The sequence below is a fragment of the Cryptomeria japonica genome, chromosome 5 (assembly GCF_030272615.1).
Source record: "Cryptomeria japonica chromosome 5, Sugi_1.0, whole genome shotgun sequence".
Lineage (NCBI taxonomy): Eukaryota > Viridiplantae > Streptophyta > Pinopsida > Cupressales > Cupressaceae > Cryptomeria > Cryptomeria japonica.
Genome location: NC_081409.1, coordinates 185,726,835 through 185,745,956, shown reverse-complemented (window position 1 = coordinate 185,745,956; position 19,122 = coordinate 185,726,835).

Below are 19,122 nucleotides of genomic sequence, written 5' to 3'. Positions count from 1 at the left end.
ACCTTTAATATGGATGGCATTTTTAGAATAATTTCACCATTTTTGTTTAGAATTGGTGTTTCTAATTGGGGGCCATGGGAGACTCATAGGCATCCTCAAGATGGTCAAGAGACTCCTTGGAGTCCCTAGGACGTCCCTAAGTGGTGCGGCAAGGGGATGTTTCCCCTAAATATTGCATCCCGAAAAAATAGGGATTTTGGAGGGGGGGAAGGAGTCCTCATGTTTCAATGGTTTCAAAAGATTCTAAGTTTTTTTTTTATCTTGTCATAACAAAATATACTCCTCTTGCATCCTTGCATGATTTGAAAATTGAAAACAATTTGACAAGAAAAAACTAACTTCTAAAGTTTAGACTTAGTTTTCTTTTTTTATCCAAGTCACTACAACATTTCAATGATCAAATTAGCTTTTTTTGGGTGGTTTTGAAGCATCCAAAAGGCTTGAGAAATTCAATATTATCTTTCATTCCACCAAAATTAGAGATCAAGAAGCATGCTCACAAACAAGGATTTGTTTGTAACTTAAGGCAATCGACTAGTTTTTGGGGCATTTTAAGGTCTAAAGAACCTACCATTGTGTCAAAAAGGCCCATAAGACCCCATTTTCATCTAAAACTTGTCTCTTTTGGTTGTAGAAGCATTTAAGGAAAAAAAAAATCACACAACCAATGATATGTCTATACCATACATATTTGAGTTAAAATAAAAATAAAAAATTGACAAGGTTTGGAGACCATTGAACAATTTGGGAGATTGCTAATACATACACTCAATTTATAAAGTCTCAATTTGATGTACTTAATCTTTGAGAGGCCTATACAAAAGCATTTTGTAATTGCGAACTAAGATAAATTTCCATTTTTGGCAGTTTTCATCATGGATTATGGTATTAAATTCCAACATTCTATTGTCAAGATAAATTCAGAGAACCATTTGTACTTGAAACAAGGGATAGTGAAAAATTACATTATGTAGGATCTCCTACCCTATCTCATTGAATTCATTCCTACGCCAAGTGACTATGAACAAAAGCATAGGTATTTAACAACAATGACATGGTCCATGGACTGGTGATCCTCCTCTTGATACTCCATCTACAAATGAGAACATCTCTTATACATGTTGCTACTTCAGAATTAAAAGTTGCTTCTTCTAGAACTTTCCATGATTCTTTGCAATAGGATTATATGTCTTCTAGATTCACCCCACTAGGGCACATTCCTATCAAGCATCTTTACTTTTTTGAAAAGTAGACCACATTTCAGATCTAGATGACACCATAATGACTTTGATTTCCTCTTGCAAGATATTCCTCCATCATGTATTGCTTCATCGAAGTTCAAATTTTCTTCTTCAAGGGCTCTCAATGATTCTCTATATAGGATTCTTTGTGTCTATGAGATCCACTTCATTGGGAGGCCTACTTAAACATTTCACATCTGTTTGTGGACTCTCACCTTTCAAATATTGATGAAACAATTGAGAATATTTGTCTTCTCATTGATGACAATTCCCATCGAGTTACATCGTCTCCCATTGTAAATTCACTTATTCTATCCCCACCATATCATGCAAAATGACACATTCTATTTCACATTAATTAAGGTCTCACACTTCAATGATTGTAGTCCTTGAATCTTCTATGGAACAATCATAGCTTAACATCAACATCAAGACACATAAGTCACTTCAAAAACCATACATCTGAATTCCTTTCTACATTCCACTTGAATAGGAATTCAACAATTTGACAACTCAATATTTCCATATTGTGAAAGGAAGGTGCATCATTTGTTGCAAATGAACCTACTACAACATTCACCATTCAACATTTTGCATTGCTTTTCTCTCTTCTTTGTGGAGGCACCAACTTTAGGGGATGGGGTGGGTCTATATTATCCTTCACATATGTCACTTGGGATGGAGTTTTGTCCTATGGATTTTCTAGTCTCTACTTCGAGAGGGTACACTCTCTTTATAATTTGGGGTTATTTCATATTTTACATGGATACCTAACCTTGTGACCCATTTTTTCTTACCTCAATTGCACTTAAGGGGGTGTGCCAATGTACCATTTTATTCACCAAGTGGATATGTTTTATCGTAAGTATGATATTGCATTTGTTTGTTTAGTTTACTTAAGTGATTTCTTTTAACTTGAGATAATGACTTGCACATTCTCCTTCTTTCATAGGATTATGTTTTTTTCCTGATCCTCAAAAATTTGGAAACTTGGAAAAACAATTCCTTGTCTTTTGGTTTTCTATCTCATCCTCATCTTCATCCTCATGGATTAAAAATCTTGGATATTGAGTGAAGATATTGTGAACTTTTTCATTTTCTCTCTTATGAAATCAACTATGTTATGCTATTTTGATTTTATTATCATTTATATTTAACAATTTAAAAAATGTTATCACTTACATTAATTTCTAGGTTAATACTTATTTTGTAGATTCTAATAGAATTGAATACCATACCCAAACAATATCTAGTATGAACTAGTTAGTTACAGGCTAGGTTCCAAGCATACTTGGTAACACAATTTTTGAGCTTGTGTTTGTTTATGATTTAACGATTGATGCATCTAGCTTTGCTACACATCTACTTTGAATACAATGAGAGGGTGATTTTGTCTAAGCCAAGAGACCCTGCTATCTAATATCACCCAAGAAAGATACTGATATTTTACCTTGGAAATATAAGCCTTTTGTAAGTATAATTCAATGAATTGTGATAATAACTTAAAATGAAGTGAATTAAAATTTGATTGAGTTCCCCATTGTATTTTAACAAATCACCTAGGAAGATGTTTGTTCCTAACAATTTCCAATTCTCTTTCCAAAAGGATGAAAAAGAAGAGAAAGGAACTAATTAATGTTGGGACAGAATTTAGAAGACCTATGTTTTGTGTCTGAAAGCTACTAGCCTAGAGAGCATGGAAACAATCTGAAGTCATGGGAGAGAGTTTCAATTCTATCTCCAGAAATTATGTCCAGTACTCTTGTATTGAATTTTTAAATCCTTCTAAGTTTAAATGTTCACGAGGAAACTCTAAAATTTTAATAAAATACATAAATGAAAACCAATTTTGTTTTCGTCGGAATACTTTTGAAAATCACATCACCTCAATAATTGAATTGCAACAATAAGATTGCATACAAAGTGCAGGTTTGCTATGAAACATGTTAAAAGGGTTAAACTATTTCAATTAATACAAACACTGGAACTATTAAACAACAATAGCTTGTTGGTAATCAAGATTTTGGACTATACCCACATTTTACACCTTTTCATACAGTTACAATGAACATAGAAAACATGTACGTGGAACTACAGATTCCAACATATGTAAAAATACAACAATCTAAATAAGAATGGGAAGCATGTGGAGAATGGTTAAGGCATGCATAAATAAAAGGAAAACAAAAATATCTCAATGTGTATCACAAACAAATCAAGGAAAAAGGCTTTTAGGCAGGGGACTGATATGATCATAAAAATTTCAAAACTTCCAAAGTATAGAGCATTTGAGATTTTACAGAGAATGCGCTAATTTAGCTTTATTCATGATGAGGCATATTCATAACTTTTGTAGTCACACCATGGTGTTGTTTGTGTTGGTTCTGTTGGACCCTACAATTAAGATTCAATATACGTACATTATTCAATAAGATTAACTGTGCAACATAATGAATTATTGAAAAGTGTGTTATCTTATTGAGCTTTGCTTTGTTTCGAGAATAGTTTAATATTCTCTACTTAACAGGGACAACCACGTGAAGGTGGAAGCTCATTTGGCTGCTCCCCCCCCCAACATCACTCTAAATTCCCCATTAACATCTAACATTCATTCATTCATTCTTTCATCCATTATTAAAATATAACATTCATTCATTATCACATAACGTTCATTAACACATAAAATTCATTAACTTTCATTAACACGCAACATTCATCAATAATCATCAACACATATCATTCATGAACATTCATTAGCACATAATTACATTCATTAACACATAAAAATTAGTCATTATCAAATAAGGTAGATTACAATCATTTCTTTCTTTTTTTTTTTTTTGAAGCTATGTAAAGTCTAAGTGGAGCATCATCTTCTTCATCATTTCCCCCATCTTCGGATGTTCTGCCCTCTTCTCATGCTCTTGATGTATGCCTAGTCCTATACAAAGGACGAGGATGCCAAACCAAAGGGGGGTCCTCTGCAATAACAAAGAATTGGGTTAAATTCAAAACATTTTTTTTTTATTGTTACAAGTATTTCATTAATTTAAAGAACACAACCGTTACACTCTTTACCTGATGGGGCCACATCATTTTGTCTAGCCTCAACCTCGACATGCTGAACACCCTCTAAATCCTCTGGAGTTGAAATACCAAATGTTACATTAATCAATACACCAATTGCAATTAAATTTGTTTAAAGGAATAACAGTGGTCCTCTTTACCTAATTGGGGAACATCATGTTCCTGATGTTGTCTACCCGGATCATGCTCCACTTGGTCACCACTGACTACATGCTCTAAAATATTAACAATAAAGGTTACATTAATTACTACACTAATTTTCAATTTAAGATGTTTAATTGTATTAATAATTACATAAAAAAATTTGAATAGCAAATGAATACCTCCACTACTAGGATGCACATTCGGACCTTCATGTACAGGTTCTGTTCCACGATTATCATGATGTATTCCAATGTCACGTGCAGTGTTATCATTGCTTGCTTATTTAAAAAAAATATAGTCACTTTATGTTGAAACTTGACATCAAATAGATTATTGGTTAAGTATTCAATTTGAAATAATTTTCATTTAGCTTATTTACCATTGTGACAGATGCATCAGAATCTCATGTTTGCCCACTCAATTCTCGTAGCCATTCAGCCACGGCTATATAGCCTTGCTAGTAGCCAATTCTCTTATCATCTTCTGTGGGCGCTCTATTGAATTCAGAGCCCTGCATTTTTGCTTAGTATTGTGAATTTTGCTTGTATTGTTTGATAAAAAAAAAATTGTTTACAATTTATAAATATTTTGATGTGATACTTAATTTATTGACTCTTACAATTCATGCGGCAAGTTTCATATAACCACCAGAGCCGAGTTTGCGTTGCCCATGCTTTTCTTGTCTTGCCTTGGTTGCCTTTGACGTGTCACTCAATCTATGAAAAGTTTGAAATATGTTAGATTATATAAATATAATGAATAATTAGTACATATTCACATTCTTAATAGTATCACATACCTTCTTCTGGCGTCTGGTGGTGTATTTCCTTTTTTCCTTTCAATTCTCTCCTTTGCATCCAAAATCAGGTCCTTCCACTCCCTCTCTGAAATCATGGGGGGACGCTCATACTTTACGTTCTTCTCTAAATGTGTCCTGTATTGGTCCCCCACATACTTTAGATATGTGCCAACTTTTTCTAGGAGCTTAGTCTTGTCGAATGTGTCATTTCCAAACAACCCTACCATACGGTTTGTGAGTTCATCTTTTAACTTTTTTTCTTGGTCATTCCACCTTTAAAGCAAAAACAAACCTGTTAGATTTAGAAAGAAACTGAAGCTACCTTTGATATAGTTCAAGAAATGGATAAAAGGAAAACTATTCTAGCAATGATATGAAATCAAAATAGTGGATAAGGGTTAGTTCACGTATGATGTTCCACATTTTACGTATGGTGGGCCCAAATATCTGCAATGTAATGTCATTAAGATTTTTATAAAAAATATCATTTCCTGCAAAAAAAACATGGGATCATTAGTCCAAAATGAGTGATCAGTAAGTAAATTACAATTAGACTATATATAATAATAATTTTAAAGTACCTGGAACCTTCTATATCTTCAAGGGAACCAATTCTTCGTCGCTCACCACCAATGTGGCCTGCAACGTTCCCGTACTAGCAATATGGGAAGATCCAGGAAATGATGGTATGTTATCACCAGTAGTCACCTTTGGCGCATCCTCATGTGTATCTCCTACCACAGTAAATGAATCCACTATGAAATGCCTCGTAGAAAGAACACTTCAAGGGTAATAAACACATAATGAAAGAGAGAGAAAAAGAGGGATCTACCACCAGTGGGCGGGTCAACATGAGACGGTGCAACAGACGATGTCTGCATGCTATGTGTTGCTGACATTGCAGTCGGCAATACAGTTGGGGTCAACCTCAGACCCATGTCAGCACCTGAAGAGTAATACATTAAATATATAAAACATTAAAAAAGCAAGTTCACAAGTCCAAAGGAGTGGTTTTAATATATAGAACATGGTCATCACCTGAACTAACTGCAATACCCTGATCATCGCCACCAGGATGATGAGCCCTTATAAATTTATGTAAAAACAACACATACATATTTTAGTTAATGACATAAAAGAGAAAAAATTATAAACCATTATTGAACTTTTGTTATGATTAAAGCTTTCATTACTGCTTACTTGCAAGTTTTCCACTGTTCGCAACAATAGTTGCACCCTCTTTGTTATCTCATCAGTCTGAGGGCTTATGGTTGCCAAATCAACAATCTCTTGGCTAATTTTTCTAATATTCGTTTGTACCAATTGTATAGGGTTTGCGCTAAGTGCGATGTCATCAGTGCATAACACTGTCGAGCGCCCCACATCCCTATGGAGATGCTGAGGTACTGCAGGTTCCTTTCCCTTATCCCAAACATCTGTTTGTGTTAAGAATATAATTAACACTATCAAAATTACTTCAAAACACTCAAGAAAAGATCATAATGTAACAGTTTGCTTCTATCTAATTTGTACAATTACAATGAGGTTTACCTGCTCTGTAGAAGTGTCGAGAACTACACCCCTATCTGTGCTATGTGGTGGATCCATGTGGCCCTGTGACAAAGAAAAAATATAAAAATGTTAGCAAAATGAAACCAATAGACTTAGCAAAAAAACTTAATAATACAATGGTTTATTGGATTCATTAATTGGAAGTTGGCTTAAATGGTATATATATAGTACGTACCACCCCCATGATAGTAACTTTGTTTGTATCTATATGATTCAAATTGTAATCGATTAGTAGCTCTTCCCCTACACTTATTGATTTTATCACACATACAAACACACAATTTCCCTCATGTGCCTCAAATATGCAATTGGGTTGCTTATTAGTTGACCCAGGTTGTGTACTATTTATAAAACCTGCAATATTCCCTGTTTCTTTTGGCCTTCCATCAATGTATACAGCCACTTGTTTACTTTGATCATTATCTTTTTGTTGTATATAATTGGCTGACAATGCATACCTACGCATACTTTTTTTATATCGAACAATCTGCATCCAATCATTATAATTGTAACAAGGTCCAACAAACTCCATCAATTCAACAATTTTGTTGTAACAGACCTTTATGCTGTCAATGGAAAATAGGCCCAAACCATGTAACGACAAAGGTGCTATGCGATATATCCTCTCATTAACACAAAAATCAGTGTTTATTGGAGGAAGTTCCTTGGGTACACATTGTTTCAGTAGATGTTTGTACCTCAAGGGCACCTCAATGTCACCTTTGGTCTCATCATCATAAGAACATGACCCCACTTGAGCAAGAAAAAATTCCATGCATTTATTGAATTTTCTTCTAATCTTTTGACCTCTAGTTGATCTCCCTATTTGAGATCTACTACATGTCTCACTTTCCTCTTCTATTCCTGCATTTCCCTCACTCGAGGAAGACACATCTGACAAATACCTATTTGGTGATACCTGTGCACCATCAAATGAGAGAGTTAGTTGGTAATGAGAGATATTTTGCAAATGAGGGTAATATTGATGAAGAAGTCGGCCATAAAGTTGATGTTGAGATTAAAATTTGAGTAAGTCCAACTGGGGCCTCAAGTGTTGATAACTGTATTAGATTTGCTGCTAATGTTGAGGTTTGAAAAACTGAGGAAGTTTGTTTTTCTTGTAATTTTTTAAAAATATATTATTTCTATAAGGTGTATTGACTTATACCTGTCGATCCATGAGACTATACAAGATCCTCGTCAAAGGGGTTCAGGTTCTTGCACCAACAATTGAGCATCATAAGCATTACATTTGTAATTTGATAAACAATAAATACTGCAGTATCATAAGCATCATAAGCATCACATATGTATCATCATATATGTAATTGAGCATCATAAGAATCACATATGTATCATCATAAACATGTAATCCATCACATACGTATCATAAACCACAATCCATCACATAGCTAATAAGTAGTCCACATTCCATAAATAAACACAAAGTTCAAAAAATGTCACATGTATCATCATAAGCATGTAATCCATCACATATGTTTTTTAAATCACCATCTATCACATAGCTAGAGGTGCATCATTAATTAATTAAGTAATGGCATTAGAATTCAAAACATATGAATTATTTATGTAACCATATAAGTCAAATCAATTTCTATCAAGATATCAATATTAAATAGATAATATAATAATCGCATCTCATACATTTCATTCATGTCATTGATCTTCTTCTTCATCCAACTCATGATCATGACCATCATGATCATGATCATCATTATCATCATCGTCGTCATCATCATCGTCACGTGTTCATCATCATCATCATCATCACCATCACCGTCACCATCACCATCACCATCACCATCACCATCACCATCACCATCACCATCACCATCATCATCAACAGCAACAGCAGCATCATCATCATCAACTTCTTGTTCATGTACATTTCTGTTAGGAACATCATCGACTAACTGTCGATCGTGATCATCATCTATATCATCTTCTACTTCTTCAGTATCTTCTTCTTCCATCACATTATACATTATCGGCCTTCCTCTTGGATCATGTCTAACAACAAATGACCAACCCGGTTTATGTGGAACCTCTGAGTAAAATACCTACTCACATTGACTTGGAAGAACATAGGGCTCATCCCCAACTCATTCAAACGACCTTGTATTAACCATTGTAAATCCATTATCATGTTCGATAACAGTTCTATCAGGATCATTTTTATTCAGTCGTAGCCTATACCATTTGATGACGAACAGAACTAATTTGAAGGAATTAAAGTCACACTCAAGTATATCATCCAAAATGCCATAGTATCGATTTTGAGACTCTTGAGGATGTATGTCATTTCTAGATGAAATATTGGTCACCTCAAAGACTGCAATTATCCCAGAATCACAAGTTTTCTTTGTGTCATCCAACTGTTTGATGAGAAATTTATGACCATTGCAGCACATAGCCTTGTGGTGTTTGACCTGCAATATGTCTAACATATTAAAATTATTGCATCATGAGTTGATAAACATACGGGTGATTAATAAAATTATACGTACCTGTTGATCTCTTAAACCATATGCTAAATCAATTTCCCTTTGTGTAACATTGGAATCTCCATTACGATGAGCTTCTTTAACCAATGAAGTGACAACATCCCATGTTAATGTGCGACCAGAATGTTGACATCGTTCAATCCACACCGTCATCCAATCAAGATTGTTTGCAATATACAAATGTAGCGCATCCCACTCCTGACCAACTATACAAATAACTAATAGACCACTTACAACTGATTTATTTAGAAGATGAAGAATTAATTTACTACAATAACATCTTATAATTACCTCTCACTTTCTTCAATCTACCTTTCCCCATCAAGTGCTCCCCTTCAAATTTATTAATGGGGTTGGGATCCCAAATGCGATCTATGTGGATTTTTGCTGCAAACTTAGGAAGATATTCAGTAATGTACACCATAGTTTGGTATACCATATATCCCTCCACTATAGAACCCTCAGGATGTGCTCTTTGTCAAACCAAAGGCTTCAAAAATTTCAAGTGCCTCTCAACCATCCACATTGACCTAGTGTGTACAGGTCCACACAATTCGATCTCCTCAACTTGGTGTATGAGGTAGTGTTCTTGTACATTGAAAAAAGTTGAAGGTAGAGACTTTTGCATTTCACACATTAGATGAGGGATTTTTCTCTTCCAATATTTTATTTCCTTGTGGATTTCTTTAGATGACAACCACCTAAAAGAGATTCAAGATGCAAAAATATATAAATGAGACTTTACAAAATAATATACAATTGTAAAGCGGAAAATCGCGATCGAACCCTAGTTGCTCTCCCCTCTTCCAACTCCGAGGAGAGAGAAGGGAGGTCGCTAGGGTTGATGGTTTTCACTTCGAGAAGACTTTAAATTCAAAAGAGGGGTTGAAACCCACAAGATCCAATCCCACACAATGCAAGATTGGATGCTAAATGCGTTTCAAGGGTTAAGACAACAAGGCTACCCTCTTTTGTAAAGAATGTTGATAGAGGAATTAAGCTAGGAATGCATAGAAAGTGACAAAGATTTGCTTATAAACTGAGATAGGGATATAGGATGAAGCTGCGGACCTGGAATTAGCAGTAAAACATCGATACGGTGCTGTCCTGCAAATTTGAGCAAAAGTTGACGGGACGATGGCGCCCGGCGTGCACACGGTCCTTCGAAAAATCCGCGAAACGAAGGGGGATCTGTTTGTCTCTGCACAAGGATTCCAGATCTTCAATTTCAGCTGCGTACCTGCAACCTACACACAGAAAAGTGAAGACGATTGGGGGGTTAGGGATTAGGGGTTTGCCTTTAGGTCAAACCCCAGTTTTGGAATTAACCAAGAAATGAGAAATTGTTGTAAATGTAAATGTTTGTAATGTAAAACAAGTACTAATACCTTGTTGTAAGGATGTTTGTATCCTTATGTGCGAAGGTATAGATGTTGTTATTTGTTGTATGTTGTAGTATGTAGTAATATGTGATCTCCTCTTCAATGGTTGAATCCTTGTCTTGAATGCAACACTTAGCCTTGAATGGAGACTTGGAAGGAATGCTTGAATGCTTGAATGCTTGAGTGCTTGAATGTTTGAATGCTTGAGTATCATTTCCACGTCTTGTACACATATGTCCTTCTTACCCAAATGGGAGAGGAAAATGTAGTTTATATACTTGTCAATTAGGGCTGATAGACTGATTTTCCCAACCTTAGGCCGACCAGGAAAGATAATTTTCCAATTTGCAAACATAAAGACCCGAAGTCCAAAAGAGACCGGGCCCAAAATAGGACCCAGGGACCAGGGCGCTAGGCGCCATGGTCCTGGGGGACCAGGGCACTGGGCGCCCTGGTCCTGAAGGACCAGGGCGCTGGGCACTCTGGTCCCACCTCCCGGGACAGCAGGGTGCAAAGGAGGTTTAGGCCAGGGTGCTTGAAAATGCAGTTTTTGGTGTCATAATCAGGTTTCGGGGTCTCCATTCAGGTTCCGTGTTGCATCGCCATCGTGAAGACCGAAATGCAGTCAAAATTGCAAGTGTCGCAATTTTAGGACGCTACATTTAGGCCCCACTTTAGTGGGAGTATGTATGCTCATACTTCCGGTAAAGTACAAGGAAACAACATTGAAAGACTTTCACCACGTCAAGGAGGCAAGACACACCAAGCCCCCAGTGGACTAAGGATCTTACGACTTTGATTGACAAAGTAAAAGGGAAGATCACGAGGGAGAACCATGACTGTCAGTAGTAAGGTTCCCTCACTATGAGTCATGTAAGAGAAATACTGAAAATTTTCAAGGCAAAGCTAAGTTCACCAAGAAATTTTCAAGTATCTTAAAGGGATAGACAGGGTGTATGCCCCCCTACGTTAAAGCGATCGCACACGCCTCAACGGGGGTGAGTGTTTTAACGTAGTGATACACATAAGAAATGAGAAGGAAAGGAGCATGTTATCGCAAGGATTTAGCCCCCAAGTGTGAGATAAACCCAAGGATAATAGACAAAAAACACAAAGCACAAGGTGACTTCGCTTTCCTCGGGGTCAGTATGTTGTATGATAATTCATGTATATATATCATATGTATGTATGCATAATTGTTCTTCATTCCCCAATCAAGGAAGATCACCTAGAAGAAGGGAACACATGTGTCTTTTGAGTCAACATGAGAGAGACCAAAAGAGATCTCAAAGCTTTGCATCGTCCTCAAGTAGACCACACTAAGGACAACAAATAGAAGAATGAGAATAACATATAGAAGAAGTAACACAAGAGAGGAGGAGAGAATCTGCTATGCTAATGTAACTAGTCTAGCACCTCATCTACCCCCCGATCTTGCTGATCAATGTTTCGGGAAGGCAGGGAACATGCTAGAGGAGGAACATCCAACACAGCAGATGGAGCTATCACAAGATCCAAACAAGGGCTATGTTCATGTTCCAAGCCACGTTGTTCTTGTCTAGGAGCTAGGATAAGTGCTTTAGAAAATTCGTTAGATAAATGGTTATCAATATCAACAAGTTCATATTCACTATCAGAAGCAAGAGGAGTAACATGTTCATCATGAATAACATTTTCATCTATAGCATCATCAAGATTTATAAAAATAGGATCTTTAACCCGTACAGGATCAAGACCATCATGCATCTTATGTTTAGGAGATTTTGGAGAAAATGGAATAATGCTTGTTGAAGGTGTTTTTGGAGATTGTAAAGTTTGAGAAGCAGCTGCTTGAGCCCTAAGACGACGCTTTCATCGGCGTTCACGTGTAGAACAATTTCGTCCAGTCTTAGTAGGAAGTAGAGAAGATTGAGGAGGAGGAATGTTCTCATCCTTATCACTTGGGTGTTTAGGTTGTGGTCTCTTAGGCTGGATAATAGGAGAAGAAGAAGGTCTCTTCTCTTTATAAAAGGAAGGAGGAGGAACTGCTCCATATAAAGGAGGTATTTTTGGTTTAGGAAGAAGACCAAGTCCATCATGACGAGGAGGTATAGGTCTACTTTTAGAAGGTTTGTTAGACATAGACATAGTCACATCCATAGGGATGGGTTGGGAATCTTCTTGAGGAAAGACATTAGTTTTATCTTTCAAAGGAAGAACCTCCTTCTCAAGAATGATAGGAATGTCAAGTTTAGGTGTTCTAGGTTCACTTAGAGATCAGATCATATCTGTTTTCCACTTTTGATAAGATTTGAAAAGATGATCACTTCGCGGAGGAAGAGATTGGAATTGTTTAGGCCAAAAATAATTAATAGGAACGCTAGAAGTTCTTTCAGTTGGTTTAAAGAGACTATGATTGATAGTAACAACTTCACCATTATGGGGAAATTTTAAACACTTGTGAATAGGAGAAGCAATAGCTTTCATGGAAGATAGCCAAGGATAGCCAAGCTTCACATGAAATTGTTCGGACGAAGGAATAATAGCAAAGTTCACATCAAGGGATTTGTTATGGACCTCAATAGGCAATGTAATAGAACCAATTGCAGGAGAAGAAAATGCATCAAATAATTTCACAATCACATCTGTTTTGTCATAGATCACTTGATTCAATTGCAAAGTAAAAAGAAATTCTTCAGTAATAATATTAACCATGCACGAAGGATCAATAAGCACTCCACGGCAAGGTGTATTCTTGACTTTTGCAACTATGTATAAAGGACCATCAGGTGCCCTGATAGTTTCATCAGAATCAAATGTGATGGAAGGTTCTTTAGGGTTTTCTTGCTGCTCTACAAAGTTAATCACATTCGGAGTCATAGACACAAGACCATCAGATGAGAAAGAAGAATCATTAGCCTCAATCGCATTAGAGGTATGAGAAGGTAATGGATCAGTAAAAATCTGAAGATTTTGGTTAGGAGGAGCTACAGAAGTATTGCCTTTATCATTCACTCCAGAAACAGAGATAGTATTATTATCAATCAAATCTTGAATTTTACCCTTTAAAGAAAAATATTTTTCAGTATCATGCCCAGGCTGACGATGAAAGTGACAAAAAGATTTGTTATCAAAATAAGGTGAATTAATCTTTGCAGGATCAATTTGCCTTATAGGAGGAAGAGTAAGCACATTTTGTTCCAATAACTTATTCATAATACTATGCAATGATTCATTCAAAGGAGTATACTTTCTTTCTTTCTTGAAAAATTTAGAAATAGGAGGCACACCTGATGCTGCATTCACATTGTTGTTGATGATGTTTTCATTGAATTTGATGGAGTCTCTATTCGGTTTAAACTTCCCAAATGGTTGTTGACTACTATCACCCTTATCACTCGGAGCCATAGGATGAGATTGTTCCATTTGACTCACAGTCAGTTGATAATTGTGAAGAGTGGCACACAACTGTTGGAAAGAAGTAAACTCAGAAAATAGAAGTTTGTCTCGAATATCTTTTTGTAAATTAGAAATAAAGATTCTTTGAATATCATTGTCAGGCACTGGAAAAGAAATTTGAGCATACAAATGCTTATATCTACCAATGAAATCAGTCACTTTTTCTTTAACACCTTGTTTACAATGCATTAAATCAATCAAAGTAACTTTAGGACTTATATTGTTTTGAAATTGTTGAATGAAAGCATTTGCAAGTTGTTCAAAAGAAGTAATAGAATAAGAAGGCAACGAGCAATACCATTGTAGGGCTTTGTCTCTTAATGTTCTAGTAAATAGTTTTGCAAGCAACCTTTGGTCATAAGCAAAATCAGTACAAATTGTTTGAAAAGTCTTAACATGTGTTAGAGGATCACCTTTACCATTATAAAGTTCCAAATGCGGGATTTCAACATGTTTAGGGGGAATAGCTCGAACAATGTCAAGAGAAAGTGGGCTCGCAACATCAAATGTGGGCACACTAAACTTAGATTGATTCATAGAGGCAATTTGTTGCTGTAAAGAAGAGACAGTTTGTGCAAGATTGTTAATGGTCGCTTCAGTCGAAGAATTCATATTAGATGTGTTAGATTGAGATGGAGGTGTTATGTTATTGAAAGAAGGTAGAGAGTAAGGTGGCGGAACACTATGATAGTTAGTCATAGGAGAGGATTGGACAAGAGGAACACTACAAGGAGGAATGGAATGGTTAAATGAATTGCCCCCTTGCGTCATGTTCATTTGTGAAGGTATAATAGGAACACTCATTGAAGGAATGTATGAAGAAGTCGGATTGAATGAAGGAAGAGGGTTAATCGAAGAGGAAGGATTGCCCCCATGACTAGTGATCATAGGGGGAATGTCTTGTATAGAAGTAGTCATTATGTTTGATGTAAAGGTAGGTATGCTAGCAATAGAAGTTGTCAAAGGAATAGAATGATTGACTTGAGTAGGAGGTTGTGTATAACCCAAAGTTTCAGCACAACTCTTTATAGGCATCACATTCGAATCCACAATGTGTGCAATACCATGCAAAATATCAATTCCATTCTTATCACTTTGAAACATATGCTTTAGACCCTCAATTAAAGGAAGAGCTTGACTATCGGGATACTCATGAGACATCCATTGGTGAAAATCATCAAATTGGTTATCCAATTTCGTAAGTTGTTCTACAGAAACCTCATGGAGAGCTTCTTCATCATTAAGAGGATTAGAGGAATTACCCATGTCCTCGTTAAAAAGGCTATTCAAATTAGGTTCCATCTCCTCAGTAATTAAACCTCGGAAAGACTTAATTCTACGGCTTCGTCTAACGGAAATAGTGGAAGTAGGGCTTATTGTTGTAAAACTCATGCACTAGAGAGGGAGAGAAAATTTTGAATTTAGAGGTAGCAATTTTCAGTAGTATCAGCCAATTTTCCAGATTTAAGCTGTTAAATGCAATCACGACAGTCTCCCGAAATTTCGGAAAAAATGTCAGGGACCGTGGCGCTCGGAGTGCACACGGTCCCGGCAACTTTTTTCGAAATTTGCAGGGATGAAAGAAATGATGATTTTAAAGCTAATCTGAAAAAATTGAGTGATTTTACGATCTGTAGATAGGCCAAATTAAAGTTGCAATCTCAAAATTGAACCCTATCAAGATTGTCGAAAAAATGCAAAATTTGAATTTTGAAAAAGAGAGGGAAACTGAAATTTTGAATTTTATGATTTTAGAGGGAATACCAAAAGCAATGCAAGTTTTGAAATTTAAAAATTGACTCAATTTCACGCAAAATTCAATTTTGAAAGCGGAAATTAAAGTTGTTGTAATTAAGCACTTAATTTCAAAAGTCACAAATTGCAAGAATTTGAATAAAGCACTGAAATTTCGAATGAATGCAAACACACTTTTTAGATTTAGGACAATAAGAAACACAATTTTGACACAAAATTTCAATTTCAATGATTTTTGAATAATTAGAAGCCCTAAACCAAGCAATCACAAGACCAACTTTGACTGTAATTTTGAAAGTGTTATAATTGATAAAATCAGCCAAAATTCTGGATTTTAGCAGGAAAATACAGTAAGATCTTGCTCCCGAAATTTCGAAAAAAATGTCGGGGACGATGGCACTCGGAGTGCACACGGTCCTCGCAACTTTTTTCCAAATTTTCAGGGATGAAAGATATTGTGATTTTATTGCGGAATCCAAAGTTACAGCTGATTTGGAGATGTTTTGATCAGTGAAATTGTCGGACAAAGGTTGAATCAAGAGGGTTTCAAAAATTAGGGTTTTGACACTTAACCACTTAATTTTCAAAATTAAAGCACAAATATGAATTGATAATTTGCAATAGAAGGGCAGATCTGAAGCAAGCATTAACAATTAAATATTTCACAAGTTCAATTACTAAAAAGAAATTTTAGGGTTTTTATGCAATCACCTCTAAAATTTTGCAAAAGATCAAACATGGAAATGTAATCAAGGAATCCAATTTTCAGATTTAACCATGAAAAATCAGAAAGGATGTTCACGTCGGGTTCACCAAAATGTAAAGCGGAAAATCACGATCGAACCCTAGTTGCTCTCCCCTCTTCCAACTCCGAGGAGAGAGAAGGGAGGTCGCTAGGGTTGATGGTTTTCACTTCGAGAAGACTTTACATTCAAAAGAGGGGTTGAAACCCACAAGATCCAATCCCACACAATGCAAGATTGGATGCTAAATGCGTTTCAAGGGTTAAGACAACAAGGCTACCCTCTTTTGTAAAGAATGTTGATAGAGGAATTAAGCTAGGAATGCATAGAAAGTGACAAAGATTCGCTTATAAACTGAGATAGGGATATAGGATGAAGCTGCGGACCTGGAATTAGCAGTAAAACGTCGATACGATGCTATCCTGCAAATTTGAGCAAAAGTTGACGAGACGATGGCGCCCGACGTGCACACGGTCCTCCGAAAAATCCGCGAAACGAAGGGGGATCTGTTCGTCTCTGCACAAGGATTCCAAATCTTCAATTTCAGCTGCGTACCTGCAACCTACACACAGAAAAGCAAAGACGATTGGGGGGTTAGGGATTAGGGGTTTGCCTTTAGGTCAAACCCCAGTTTTGGAATTAACCAAGAAATGAGAAATTGCTGTAAATGTAAATGTCTGTAATGTAAAACAAGTACTAATACCTTGTTGTAAGGATGTTTGTATCCTTATGTGCGAAGGTATAGATGTTGTTGTTTGTTGTATGTTGTAGTATGTAGTAATATGTGATCTCCTCTTCAATGGTTGAATCCTTGTCTTGAATGCAACACTTAGCCTTGAATGGAGACTTGGAAGGAATGCTTGAATGCTTGAATGCTTGAGTGCTTGAATGTTTGAATGCTTGAGTATCATTTCCACATCTTGTACACATATGTCCTTCTTACCCAAATGGGAGAGGAAAATGTAGTTTATATACTTGTCAATTAGGGCTGATAGACTGATTTTCCTGACCTTAGGCCGACCAGGAAAGATAATTTTCCAATTTGCAAACATAAAGACCCAAAGTCCAAAAGAGACCGGGCCCAAAATAGGACCCAGGGACCAAGGCGCTGGGCGCCATGGTCCTGGGGGACTAGGGCGCTGGGCGCCATGGTCCTAGGGGACCAGGGCGTTGGGCGCTCTGGTCCCACCTCCCGGGACAGCAGGGTGCAAAGGAGGTTCAGGCCAGGGTGCTTGAAAATGCAGTTTTTGGTGTCATAATCAGGTTTCGGGGTCTCCATTCAGGTTCCGTGTTGCGTTGCCATCGTGAAGACCGAAATGCAGTCGAAATTGCAAGTCTCGCAATTTTAGGACGCTACAACAATATATTGCATAACAAGTAAAACAAATGGCAAATATAATATCTATACAACAAATTGAACAAACATCACTACTTACCTCATGTATTTTCCAAGATCATATATGACTTGCTTGATATTATTGTCGAAGTGGTCTGGGAGAGAAAGAGGTAGAACGTACTGCAACAATTATAAAATGATCTTTTCATTGTTTTCTAACATAATAAAATTGAAAAGTACATGCACAATATACAAATATATAGTAAATACACAAGAACACGAATTACCTTAATGAAGGTATGCCAATCATGCATTTTCATCCCTGGCCCAAATTCACTCTTCTTTGATATGAGATTGTTTATGTTCGCAGCAAATCTTGTGGGAAATCAAATTTTTCATATGACTTCTTTTATAGAATTGCTTTCTTGCTCCGTTAATAACCAAGGAAGGGCACTTATATTAATCTGATCTCCATTGCTATTTGATTGAATGACATTTTTCATTGCATGATTGGATTCCACAATGTCACTACAAATTTTGACAATTTTTTCTTTGTCACGCCTTCCATCCAATATTTTCCATAATGTCTCTATTATATTCTTTCCAATATGCATTGTATCAAACAAATGCACAATTTGTAGCTGTTTGTAGTAAGGCAACCTATTGAATTGTCTAGGATAACTTCTTAGTCCCTTTGGAAGGTGGTCATCCATGCCTTGACGCCCTTCAGTATCATCAATTACATCATCAGTAAACAAAACACGATAGAAAAATTCAAATTCCAAACATAAACCATTAGATGGAATGACATTACCTTGACGATTAATTCTATTATATTCCAACTTCCATAAGTGAGGAGTCATTCTTTGTGGCTTTGATGTAGTCTCTTCTTTCCCATTGAAAAGATGTTTTTCAGTATTTCGGTACTTATTATTTTTGTGAAGGAAGTGCCTATACTCATCAAACACCTGCTTTCCTAAACTTTTTGAATGACGAGATTTCATCTTTGGACCACAAAATGGACATGCAAATTTTCCCTTTGTTTGAAGACCTACAAGATGATGTATAATTCTATTAAATCTGTTAATTTTTATAATTAT